The sequence below is a fragment of the Anabrus simplex genome, chromosome 8, assembly GCF_040414725.1.
Source record: "Anabrus simplex isolate iqAnaSimp1 chromosome 8, ASM4041472v1, whole genome shotgun sequence".
NCBI classification, from domain to species: Eukaryota; Metazoa; Arthropoda; class Insecta; order Orthoptera; family Tettigoniidae; genus Anabrus; species Anabrus simplex.
This window is the reverse complement of record NC_090272.1, coordinates 150,564,872-150,577,719: the sequence shown is the minus strand read 5'-3', so window position 1 is coordinate 150,577,719 and position 12,848 is coordinate 150,564,872.

Here is a 12,848-nt window from a genome sequence, read left to right as displayed (position 1 = left end):
TGTTGTTCGTTTTTGGTCAACAGCACTCAACATTCAACATGTGTTACCATCAGCATCCCCGTCTGCTTCGTCTGTGGGAATAATAGCGCGGGGTCTCACAGGTGCGGTATCATTAGATGTTTGTTGGGATTGTAACAATACGCTCAAAACAATGTTGGGAAAGCCTTGAAAGACTGATAAAATACACTAAGCCATGAACCACGGCCGTGCATGAACAGACGAGGACATTTACTGTAGAACAGATGGCGCCACGCGATGGTAAAACTTTTTGCTCCACTGTCTTTTATGCAATCTTGTACGGGAGCTTTTACACACGCTTAAAATGTTTGAAATAAAAATGTTTCGATCCATCTGAAAAATAATGGATTTATTAAGTTTTGATCGCAATAAACATGCACGTGGAGATATCAAGTTTTGATTAAAAACATATTTCGGACGTATTTATGATGAAAAATATTGACTTTCTGTACAAAATAGTAATAAGGTTCGCTGCAGCTCAAGAAACCAAGCATAACTCGACAAAGAAAAAAGATTTTGAAACTTTTGGAGATATTGAGTTTTGAAAGCTCCTCAATTATTTCTCTGTATGATGCACACTAATGGTTTTTTTGGCCATTACCTTATTACGATTTACAAAAATTTGTATGTTTCTGTTCTCCATTGTTCTGAAAGTAGCTGCGGTATTTAAAGCTATCGACAAGCTTAAGTTGTTTCCAATTTCCACTGAACATCGATATCATTACGGCCAAGTTATCCAACTCCGTTGATGTGGAGTGACACGGCTGACTGATTTCAACGATGGTATATCGTGACGGAAGCGCCATGGCAGAAGGTGAGGGGATGAATGGATAATGGTGGACTGAGGAGAAGTGAACATGAATGTTGCATAATGTTGCGCACCACGATACTATGATATACATTTATTTAAGTTACTTGCGCAGCTCGTGTACATCATTTCATTATACATTTTCTTTTTCCTTCCCTTAATTCTTCATTCTTTCCTCGTTTTCCTTCATGTATTTATTTCTTCCTTTCTTTCCTTCTTTATTCTTTAATTTTGTTCCTTTCTTCACTTCCTTTATTTATCTTCTTCTCCCATTTTCTCTCTTTACCTTTCATTCTATTTCTTTCTTTAATTTTCCCTTCTTTCCTTCTTTCCTTCTTTCCTCCTTGCCTTTCTTCTTTGTTCCAGCATTCGCGGTTTCATCTTTCCTCTATGACTTCCCTTGGTCAACTCTTGTCCTTTTCTAAAGCCGACGATAGGTTTATGAAATCTGTTGTATACAAGGAACTTGGTATACAGTAACACAACATAAAGATTATTGCTTCAATAGTGAACCCTTTGGTCCATATTGAGGGATACCTACCTTTCTTACCTATCAGCAAAGTTCATGAGATCTGTCTCTTGGGTCGTATCGGGTTCTTCGTCACTTGCTGAGGTAAAGGTAGGGTTCAGTAATTCTAATCTATCTACTGGAATGAAAGGTCTATTTAAAAGATTCCTATTTATTCAGGAAAATTCTGAAGCAATCTGATATGTCAACGGTGTCATAGAAGTCAATTGTGTCCACTGGACATCACAATCATTTTAACATAAAGGTCAGAACATTGGTGTGAGACTTTAACGTAACTGCCTGATGGGCATTCTTACTAGAAACCATTGTCTCAATTATCAATCATTTAAGAAAGGAAAGTCTGGAAATCCTTAAATTCGGCTTCCATGTGAGACCACATGTACCATCACAGTGATTCGTTATGGTCCAGCCCTCGTAACACGAACTCTGGACTCTGGGTATAATTAAGGCCGTCCAATCGGTGTGTGCCACACAGTGGTTCTACGGCATGGACCCTTAATTGAATCGATGTGACCTGCGTCTATGTCATGGACCGACATCTAATCTTCTAAGTTACTTTAAAGTCATTGTGGATGATGACCGCAAGGAAATGATGCTACAATGGCATATGGCCCTAATCCAAGTCACTGAGGTTGATGACCCCCTGACCATCCAAGTTTCTAGGCTGAAGGCTAAACACAATTAAGTTACATCGGTTGATGACCAAAGTTTCCACTTTACTATCCCCAGCACATTCACTGCTCAATCAATCAAAGTTCAATAATTACAACAATAGCAATGCTCACAAACTTTGTGGCAGTAAAATCCATTTCCTTCGGATATGTCCCCTTAATCGTTACTTTATATTTTAAATATTCCCCAGAAAACAAACTAAAATTTCCAGAATGCATCTCCAAGTTATTCGCTTGATTAAAGTTATTTCAAAATGCGGTTCCACTGAATTTAATAATTAAATAAATTTAAATGATTTGACGAAATGTTAACGAACAACAAATTTTATCTCCGCGGACTCTGGTTTCTTCACAAATTTCTACGCAGCTGTGATGTGAATTCAATCTTATGTTATTTATCTGGCTGGAAAAGAATTGTTACATAATTCATGTCCAGTTATATATCTTGTCTCATGATCTCACACTTTTAAAATCTAATCTAGTCCTAACCGTTATTAACACTTGAATATCCTAATAATCTACGTACAAACCAAGCAACTCGCCGTATAATTACGATGTCACATCCCGTCATTACCATTTTTGAATTTTGCACACCCCTCACAGACAAACCAGTCATCACAACCATCGCTATATATATTTTGGACAACCCTGAATTTGGTTACTCTGTTCCTTATACTCAAAGTTCGTGATTTCAAATGTTCATTACGTCCCCAATTAAACAAATTTTACAGTATTTCACAATACTCAGATCATTACCGGCTATGAATTTCAACTAAATCCAGCATTTTAACGTTTTCCCCGGCCGAGAATACAGTACAATCTCAATTCCACGCCTGTCCCGTTATCACAGCTGAGGCCTCTCGTCCCCAAGTTCGCTTGGCAGTTACATGAAACACCTGGTTTATTCCAGTTGACTGGCTTCTCAAAATGCTCTCTTTAAACTCTGCCGACATAATTAAACAAATACGATATTCTAACCAACAAAATGCACAGATTATGCTTCAAGATGCCCACACTAATTATACGCGTCGCCAATTAATACCACTATGGATTTCTATGAATTTCTTTCCATTCCCAACATTATAAAATATACCTCGGGCTATCGTGTCCCGGCTTCAATGACAGGACTCTAACCTGATTCGCACATCTCATCTCAACTCATATAAAATATTCCTCGGGCTTCCATGTCCCGGCTTCAATGACAGGTCCAACCTGATTCACAAATCTCATATCAACAAAACTAACCTCTGTTTCCCAGCTCCACAATTATCATCGACAAAGAACGGGAATAAAATCCTCACTAGAAATCTCGACGTCTAATATCGCACAATGCATTAATCATGAATAACTTCGCATAAAGGATATCGTATTTAATAACTTGATTTTTACGAGAAAATGACTGAAACATTCTACTAGATCTTTTTATTGTCAGTCAGACACAGTTTAAAATGGGCCTAGAAAAACGTTTATCTCCGTGACCAAATTCATCACCCTAGATTCTCACCCGACAGCGCGCTTCCACTCGATTGAAAATGAGTAACCATGGATTCCTACCTTATTAACGTCAAATCGCAGACAGAAAAATTTTACGTCGACTGAACATCTTAATTTGGCATCACAAAATATAGGCAGTACACTCACACGGATGACGATCTACATTGAACGTGATATCACTTCGAAACCCTATTCAATAACTTTTTACAACATTATACAGCACTCGCAAGACTTCAAAAATGTATCCAAGTGGAAAATAAAACAAATGACTCTTTTAGTCGTATTCTCACATTTACAAAACTTTGTAAGGGTGACCACTGCGTCGTATATCCCCATTCAAATACACTTTTAGAGATCATGAGACAAGATATAAGAGGTAGTAAGATGGAAAGTCACCTACCTCATGTAGTCACACCATTGTTCGTCATAGGGCTCACCTGCGACCCTGGCATTTTATTTAGCCATTTTTACATTCATGGCTTTACAAACCATTTTTATATTTCTTCAGGTTTCCTGGAATAAAGCATTAAAAAAAAGAAAATACCCTGCTGAGCGCACACGATGGACTATAATTATTTCCGCACACGAATTACTTAATCACATTAGAATTTATTCAGTACTTTGACCGTCCTATCTGGTACAATTATTTCACTCAAGAAAACTATCTCCTCATGGAGACAAGACCTAGCCACAATGGCTAAAATCTGCAGTTGAACTCAGTCTACTTTCGTTGGTTTGATTTCGCAGAGCAGCTCAACAATTTTTCGTCCGCTTTGTATCACATATGCCGGAGAAGGAGACTTCGTCATGGCGTCCCTTCATATTTATATCTTCGGATATCTCCCTTTGCCGCCAAGAAAATATCTATACATTTTCTGACTTAACTAAACTGTAGTTTCAAGAGTTTTGAAAGTGACTACATGCTTGCTACATTTCTGGCGGTAGTGTTCATGGACATTTAAAATTTTTACGGGTTCGATTTGTGAGATGATTGACCCCCTTTGATAGGCACTATATTTTTTTGACTTGGCTTGGGTCACGCCATGTACACGCGCTTTGAAATAGTTCACAAAAATGACTTGAGATTCTTCCGCCGTCGACACGTGTGGCTGACGTCACGCACCCCAGAGCGTGGGACCGAAGGTAATCACCCCCTCGTCACGTGTCAAATCCATGCTATCAAGAATCCAACTTTTAGTTTAATTGTTAATTTATGCATAATGTTCTTAGGGCACAAAGGTCATGGGTTCAATAGTTTTATACAGTATTTACAAGAAATATAAATAAACTTTTCTTGAAGCTTGATTAATGGCACGCAGTTAATGCTGATATTGAAAGGTAGTCTGAAGGTCTGTGACGTATATACATTTATACAAAGTGAGCGTCCTATATACACATTCAATCCTATCTTGATGAGATAGTCTGTTCCAATGAGAATGTCCTTGAATAGTCGAAAACTATCTGCTGAGTAATAACAAGTGTAACTCGTAGCGAGATTTCGTATTAACAGGAAGCTAGTATTAGGCTTAGACTTGCAAGGAACTTGCATTAATATCCTTAATTAGCAGAATGCTAAGATTGACGTCGGAGCACTGGTGAGGACTTGAGGGAGTAGCAGAATGCTTGACTCGGGGCTCGACGTGGCTACGGGGATCAGGGAAAGTGAGGCAATGTCCAGAGGTGAGACCTCACGGCCAGAAATCAGTCCACCTGTTCAAACATTTTTTAAAGAGGATGCCTCCGTGTCTGAGTTGCGGTGTGGTCTGGTCGTTGGACACTGGGGTAGTCCTGGAGAGGCGAGAAACGTTGCTCCTTATATAGCGCTGGCTGACGTCACAGACGAGTATGCCAGGCGCAGTGCGGTCACCTCGTAGTCTCTGGAAACATCGGTGATGCGGCGGGCTGCGGAGCTTGTAGGCGCGGAGCTTTAGGTGCGGAGGACACACACAACAAAATCTACGGAGTCTTTCACTTTCAAACACTTCGTGGCCCTTCTCCGTCCCCAATCTTTTTTTTTTTTACGGAAATCCTCATTTTTCGAAAGGTCAGAGATTCTTCTCTCTCCTTTGATTGCAGTTCATGGCGGATTTTCGTATCATTTTCCCTAAAATTATCATCACCACCACTACTATCAGCACCCCTGTGTGCTTAGTGTGTGGGAATTGTTTCTCTGTATGATAAATACTGATATTATTTTGATCTTCATCTTACTCTGAATATTTTGATTGTTCCAGGTGATGGTGCTCCGATCTACACTTTTCCCGACAGCAAACGTGCCATACTGTTCAGGAAGCGTTATCTCGGAGACTGAGGTGCTTGTTCCTCAAGACTGTGTCCTTATGCGGTAAAATCCAGTCCATGTTCTCATAGCTTTAACTTTTATAATTGAGTGATAGTCTTGGAAATCAATCCCTCTGATTCTCATCTTCGATGTAAGAATTCCTAGTTACAGTTTAAACTTTGGCAGCAATCTCACGAACCATCCAAATTAGGTGATGTAAAATGACTGACTGCCTTATCCGCAGCTCAGAACGTTTCATCTGAGACGCGACAGGTTGAAAATTTCACAATTACAGGCTGGTACGAAGGGGTTCAAAGATACAATGTCCATAAACTTTTGGTTGGCAGAAAGTTTTTCCAATAGGGGTAAAACTCAATAGGTACAAGCACCTCCACTATAAGGCATAGAATCACTTAATAGTAAGCTAGAACGAAATGTCAATGAAGATGGAAATACAGCAAAGGATAAAATGCTAACGCTGTGAACATTATTCTTAGAAGCTGAAACTTGTACTAATGATTCCCACTAGAACTTGAATATATTGTGGAGTTGTGAATTACCACTACTTCACGGTTTTCTTGAATGGATGTTATTTTTCCGAACCAAAACCTACGTACTTGAGGAACTGGGACACATATTTCATTGAGATAAAGATTTCTGATAGATTTTTCTAAATAGTCCTAATTTTGACTCGGGGACTCGGGACATTCGATTTCATACAGGTAGAAACTCATCCTCAGACGGGCCTTCGCTCATGACCACCAACATGAAAGACCTGTATCAGGCCTCTCCAGTGGCCATACACCATTGTTATTAGTTCTAAGCATCTCTCAGTTAACTTGAGAGTTAATAACGTTAAACAGTTCTACTGATTGCTATTTTAGGAACTGAGCAACGGGGAAGAGGAAAAAAAAAATGAGAGTTTCTGGACAAAGAAGGGTATGGACTATGAAAGGAGGGGAAATGGAAGTAAATGTACGTCTTAAACTCGAAACTGTAGTTAAATGATCACTTTCAATTTACTCCCGTTGAATTTTCATAGTAGAACATGAAATAAAGAAAACCTCCACCAAACCAGGTGTACTTGGTTCTTCTATGGCTCTGGATAAACGAAAGTATCATTGACACTCGTTAGGCTTCTATTCGTGATCGACTGACTTTAAAGACAGAACCCTACTTACTTTTCACGTCTCTTAAAATGTATTGAATGAAGATAAAATCAAAATATATAATATTCAAATCAGAATGATCACTTACTTATGATGCAGTGAATTTACAGTAGGTACATGGGGTTGCGAAACTATCTGTACAAATTGACACAGGAGCTACTTTAGTGAACACCAAATGAAACTTTAAAAAGTAGGAACGCATGTTACCTGCAAAAATCAAAGGCATGGTTTATAGCACTGTGATCAGACTAACAATGATATACTGTGCAAAGCCATAGGTATGCAGCCCAAGTATAATCAGAAACTGAACGCTGTCGAAATGAGAACGCTTCGTTGGTCAATGGGTGTGACACGGGAAGATCGGATCAAAAATGATCACATTCGTGGCTCGACGGGAACAGTTGAAATGGTTTGAACACGACACGTCCAACGCAGAGACGATTGATCAGAGAGTCCTAAGTTCGAAGTATCACCTGCAGGAAGGGGAAGACCAAAAGACACGTGGAGGAGATTCTGCGAAAGACTTCTGAGAAAAAGAAACATACCTCTAGATTTGGTACACCAAAGAAATGAGCACTTCCTTCGTATCCGCCGATCACAACGGAAGTAGCTAGGGCTAGCTACACTTACGGCATAGGAAAGAAGAAGAAGAATGTTCGCATGAAGTCGGCTGTTGGTGCTAAGGAATTTTCGAACTTGATTGATTCATTTCTTTCTTTCTTTCTTTCTTTCTTACAGAATGTTGCTCGAAGGTTCGACTACTTGCATCATTCCATGCACTACAGAGAAGAAACCTCCAATACTGTACACGTTCGGAAACTCCCGGTGTGTTACGAAGGGTTCCAGCGGCTACAGCAAGGTTTGAGACAATGACCTCCGATTAATTAGGTGTTTTTTTACATGAGCTGCCTGAAATACGCATAGACGGAGAAATCCATGTGAAATCAAGAGATACCTATCAAGCAAACAGCAGTGGATGTAAACAGTTTTGTAAACATTCTCTAGCACCAACTCTCTTTAATAATGGTGTATGTTTGACGTGCTACAATTGTTATAGATTCTAAGAGACATCACAGTAACCTGGAAAAGGCTTCTTTAACATATCGATAAACTTACTTATACTGATGTATCGCATTTAATCACTGTAATCTGATTGCGCTGGAATCCAGTGTCGCAATTTTGAGCATAGAAAGTGAGCGTCTAACCACCTACGTGATCAAATAATTTGGGAGATCAATGCGATAAACTGTAAATAGTACGGTAGCATACCAGATGGTGTCAGCACTTAGTCAAGGCTCCATAAAATGGCAGGTTCAACACGGGAAGTTCCTACTAGAGCTCTGCAAAACAATGTGTAGACTCGTTTAAACTAATCAATAAGAAATGGGTGTTGCTTAATATTTCAAAGTTGAGACCTGTCCAAAAGCTTCCTGCTTGAGCACTCTGGTCAATGAGTGTTTGAAAGAACCAGACTCCAAAGGACGCTCAGTATCACTGAACAAATGAATCTACCGAACTCTCCATGCTATCCGATGACAGAGAGCAGAACGACTCTCGGCATAATCGAGTAGCTTGGAAACTCAGAAGTTCTACTGTCGCACTCGTTGGCACATCTTTATTTCTGTTTGCGTCATGACTGCATTTAACACTCTTAAAACACTCAAGCGAAGTAGTGTACAGAAATTCAGTTCTTATAAAATAACTTACACCTTTTCCACCTGCTCAATATTTATCGTGCTAATTGTATTAAAATGAAAAGTTCATTAAAACATCAGGACATGTTTCGGTCTTTGATTTTGGTCATCTTCAGTTATAATCAAAACTGATCTAAACACTTAAAAAGTGGAGTGTCATTTGCAAGGATACAAAATAAAAGACATTATAAAAACGTTAATGTTGCAATGAAATGAGTACACTTTTCTATGCACACTGCTTTGCTGGTTTGTGGGTTTGAGAACGTTCTAGTAAATTCTTCATTGTAAATCGAATGACACGATGTAAAGACGTCACTCTACTAAATGTCTAGCGTGTGATGTGGTGAATGCTAATCGTACTGTATATGACTGGAAGCATTAGACTTATTTGGAAACTTAACATTTCTGTGGAACTGTGTTAGATTATGTTTAACTGGGCAAACTTCTACTGATCTTCTTAATATTTATCGAATTTCCTGTCTTCCAGCCCTCAGTGTTAGTATTGTTAAGTGAGATGGCGAAGTAGAACAAGGCAACAACTTGCAGTTTGATCACCCACTAAGTAAATAAACATTTGAGTGAACTGGTATACCGAGCCTCTTATCGAGTTCCCTGTTGTAGTGACACACACGACTCATTGTTTAAATATCACCCACTTTGATTCAGCAACAATGAGTCTGGTTCTAGACTATCCAGACTCGTTCATGATTGTATGAGTTCTAGCAGCAGGCTTATTCTCTAACCAAACTAGCAGAGTGGTAGAAATTGGGTGGTATAATCTTACGGAATGAGCTCACAGTTAATCATCGTATGACTAGTTTCTACATCTAGTCTGGGAACATCAGCGATGGGGTTAGTGTACTCTACAGCAGAGTACTTTCTGCTCATCAGTATGGCGGAACAGTCCTACGTGTTACGAAGATCGACGCAGTCCTGAATTATTTTTTTTTTGTTAGGGGCTTTACGTCGCACCGACACAGATAGGTCTTATGGCGACGATGGGATAGGAAAGGCCTAGGAGTTGGAAGGAAGCGGCCGTGGCCTTAATAGACCTGAATTAAATCATACGCTTTGTCAGTGACATCGTTAAATCCAGTCCTCAGTTTTGGTTGCCTATGGCGATCCTCCAAGAATAAAAAACATTATCAACGTGGTAAGAGAGTGCAAAAATATATCAACGACCTCAGATCTCTCTTTTTTTTTCCTAGTTGCTTTACGTCGCACCGACACAGATAGGTCTTATGGTGACGATGGGACAGGGAAGTGCTAGGAGTGGGAAGGAAGCGGCCGTGGCCTTAATTAAGGTACAGCCCCAGCATTTGCCTTGTGTGAAAATGGGAAACCACGGAAAACCATTTTCAGGGCTGCCGACAGTGGGGTTCGAACCTACTATCTCCCGAATACTGGATACTGGCCGCACTTCAGCGACTGCAGCTATCGAGCTCGGTCAGATCTTTCTATTCATCAGGGTTCAGGCCCATAAAATCAATATTATCATGGTTCAGACGGCACAGGTGTTCATCAGCAAAACCTATAATGGAGCGGCTGAATGGCTATCTGAATAGAGCTGCAGAGACCCGAAGGACCGGTGGATATTATTTACCGTATGAGATAAAAGGTTGTTTAGATGTACTTAAGCATCCACTTCTATTGATTATTAAAACATGCATATTTCCATCCGTCTGGAAGTTATCACGAGTGTTGTATGTCCGTCGCTCCCTTCTCGATCCGCCAGCCAGCTACACGCGTGCCAGTGTGTTATTCTTCGAGCCTCGACGCGCAGCCCTCAGTGCGCGTGCCTGGAACGTCGTGTGTGCTATATAAAGGAGCTCCTAGCCTGTCCAGACAGCCCACTGACCCCGGTGTCCAGCTCCAGAATACACCCTACGTTGAGCACGGAGGCTACTCCTCTTGAAAATGTGCTTCGGCCAGGTGGACTGAATTTCTGGCAGTAAGAGGTCTCACCTCGGGCCACCGCTCCTCTTGCCTATTCCGCTGTCCATACCAGTCTTACCATTATATGCCACTATCATTCCCTAGCTAATGCTAGCTCCCATTATCGACTTAGTTTCGCTAAGTAGGAACTCTTCAGTCATCGAACTTACGTTAATGAACTCAGACACTTCAACAAGGAAGGACTCTCTGAGATATTTACGTCAGTGCTTCTGATAGTTTTCGACTATCAAGAACTTTTCACGTCACAAAGACTATCTTTCCGAAATAGTAGTGAACGTGAATACTCCAACGTGTATATAGTGTACAAAGACAGACTCTTTCTCCAAATTCATAGTTCAATTTGCTTCGAGATAACTTTCAGTTTTGTTAGTGTAAATATTGTAATTTTACATGTGAAGCAAATAAAGAAGTTGTGCTTTTTGTAAACCCAACCTTGTTTACAACAACGAGTGTGCCCCATACTTAAATCAGGGGAACCCACACTAATAAACAACTACCGGCCTATTTCTATTAATTATCCGCGATAGCAAATGTTTTCGAATTTATGTTATGTAATCGACTAACAACATATTTAATACCTCTTATATCAGAACCCCTGTGGGTGGGGGCGGTAGAATAACACCCACGGTATCCCCTGCCTGTCGTAAGAGGCGACTAGAAGGGGCCCCAGGGGCTCTGAAATATGGAGCGTGGGTTTGCGACCACGGGGTCCTCAGCTGAGTCCTGGAATTGCTTCCACTTACTTTTGCCAGGCTCCTCACTTTCATCTATCCTATCCGACCTCTCTTGGTCAACTCTTGTTCTTTTCAGACCCCGACGCTATTAGGTTTGCGAGGGCTAGGGAGTCTTTCATTTCCATGCCCTTCGTCGCCCTTTTCTTCTTTTGACCGATATCTTCATTTTTCGAAGTGTCGGATCCCTTCAATTTTTTCCCTCTGATTATTGTTAGATAGAGGATGGTTGCCTAGTTGTACTTCCTCTTAAAACAATAATCACCACCACCACTCTTATATCAGTCAAACAACATGGTTTCCTTTCACGGTGTTCCACAGTCACAAACTTGGTTACCTTCAATCAGAACTTAACACGGGTGGAAAAATGGACGTAGTGTTTACTGATTTCGAAAAGCATTCGTTAATATTAATGACGATGCCCTACTAAGTTAAACCTGTTCGGTTTCTCGAAACAACTGTTTCATCTTTTCAGTTCCTACCTGGGTGATAGGAAGCAGTTCGTTTCTTTCCAGAAACTTCCCAGAAACTTTCCAGAAACCTTCTTCTCGGGAATACCCTGTAAATTCAGGAATAATTCAGGGGACAAATTTAGGCCCTTTAGTTTTCTCGCATTCATTAATGACATGCCTGAACAAGTGAAATATTCCAGCTGTTTGCTATACGCCGACGTTTTCAAAATGTTCAAAGCCATTGAAAACATAAACGACTGTAAACAGCTTCAGCTAGACTTGAAAAGTGTATTGGAGTGGGCGACTGAAAATAAACTGTACTTAAATGTAGAAAAATTTGTATCGATGTCGTTCACCAGAAGGACAACTCCCGTCCACTACACTTACAAGCTAGGTGACAGTGATTTACGATCGGTTTGCGAGATGAAAGACCTCGGGGTTTTATTCGACCACGAGTTTACATTCAATTCCATATACTGAAATTGGTAGCTGAGTCATACAAGACCCTAGCATTCATTTTCATTTTCATAAAACCCGTCAAAAAAACACATCTGTTCAATACCATAGTAGACCAAAAGTAGAATATGTCAGCATCGTTTGGAACCCTAGGTGTCAATCATATGTCCATCAGATTGAAAAATTACAAAAAAGATTTTAAAAGTACTTACATTATAAAAAAATTGGCTGCTATCCCCGTATGGTACCCTATAGTGATATCCTTTTAAATTTCGGAGTGGAGAGTTTAGAAATTCGCAGACTGAAGGATGCAGAAAATTTTCTTTTCAAAATTGTAAACTATGCTATTGATAATCCTAAATTACTGTCTCTCCTAAATGTCCATGTACCTCGCTTCAATTCCAGAAATAACGCAACATTTTTAAATAAAAATAAAAAAACCAGGACGTGTGCCCATGATAACTCGCCGGAAAACAGGCTCTGTAGTATCTTCAACAGTGCCATTCAGAAAAATAATGGCCTTGACTTCAGTCTGCCATTGCACGAGTTTGTAACTGAACTTCATCGCGCAATTGTATGAAGTCCTAAA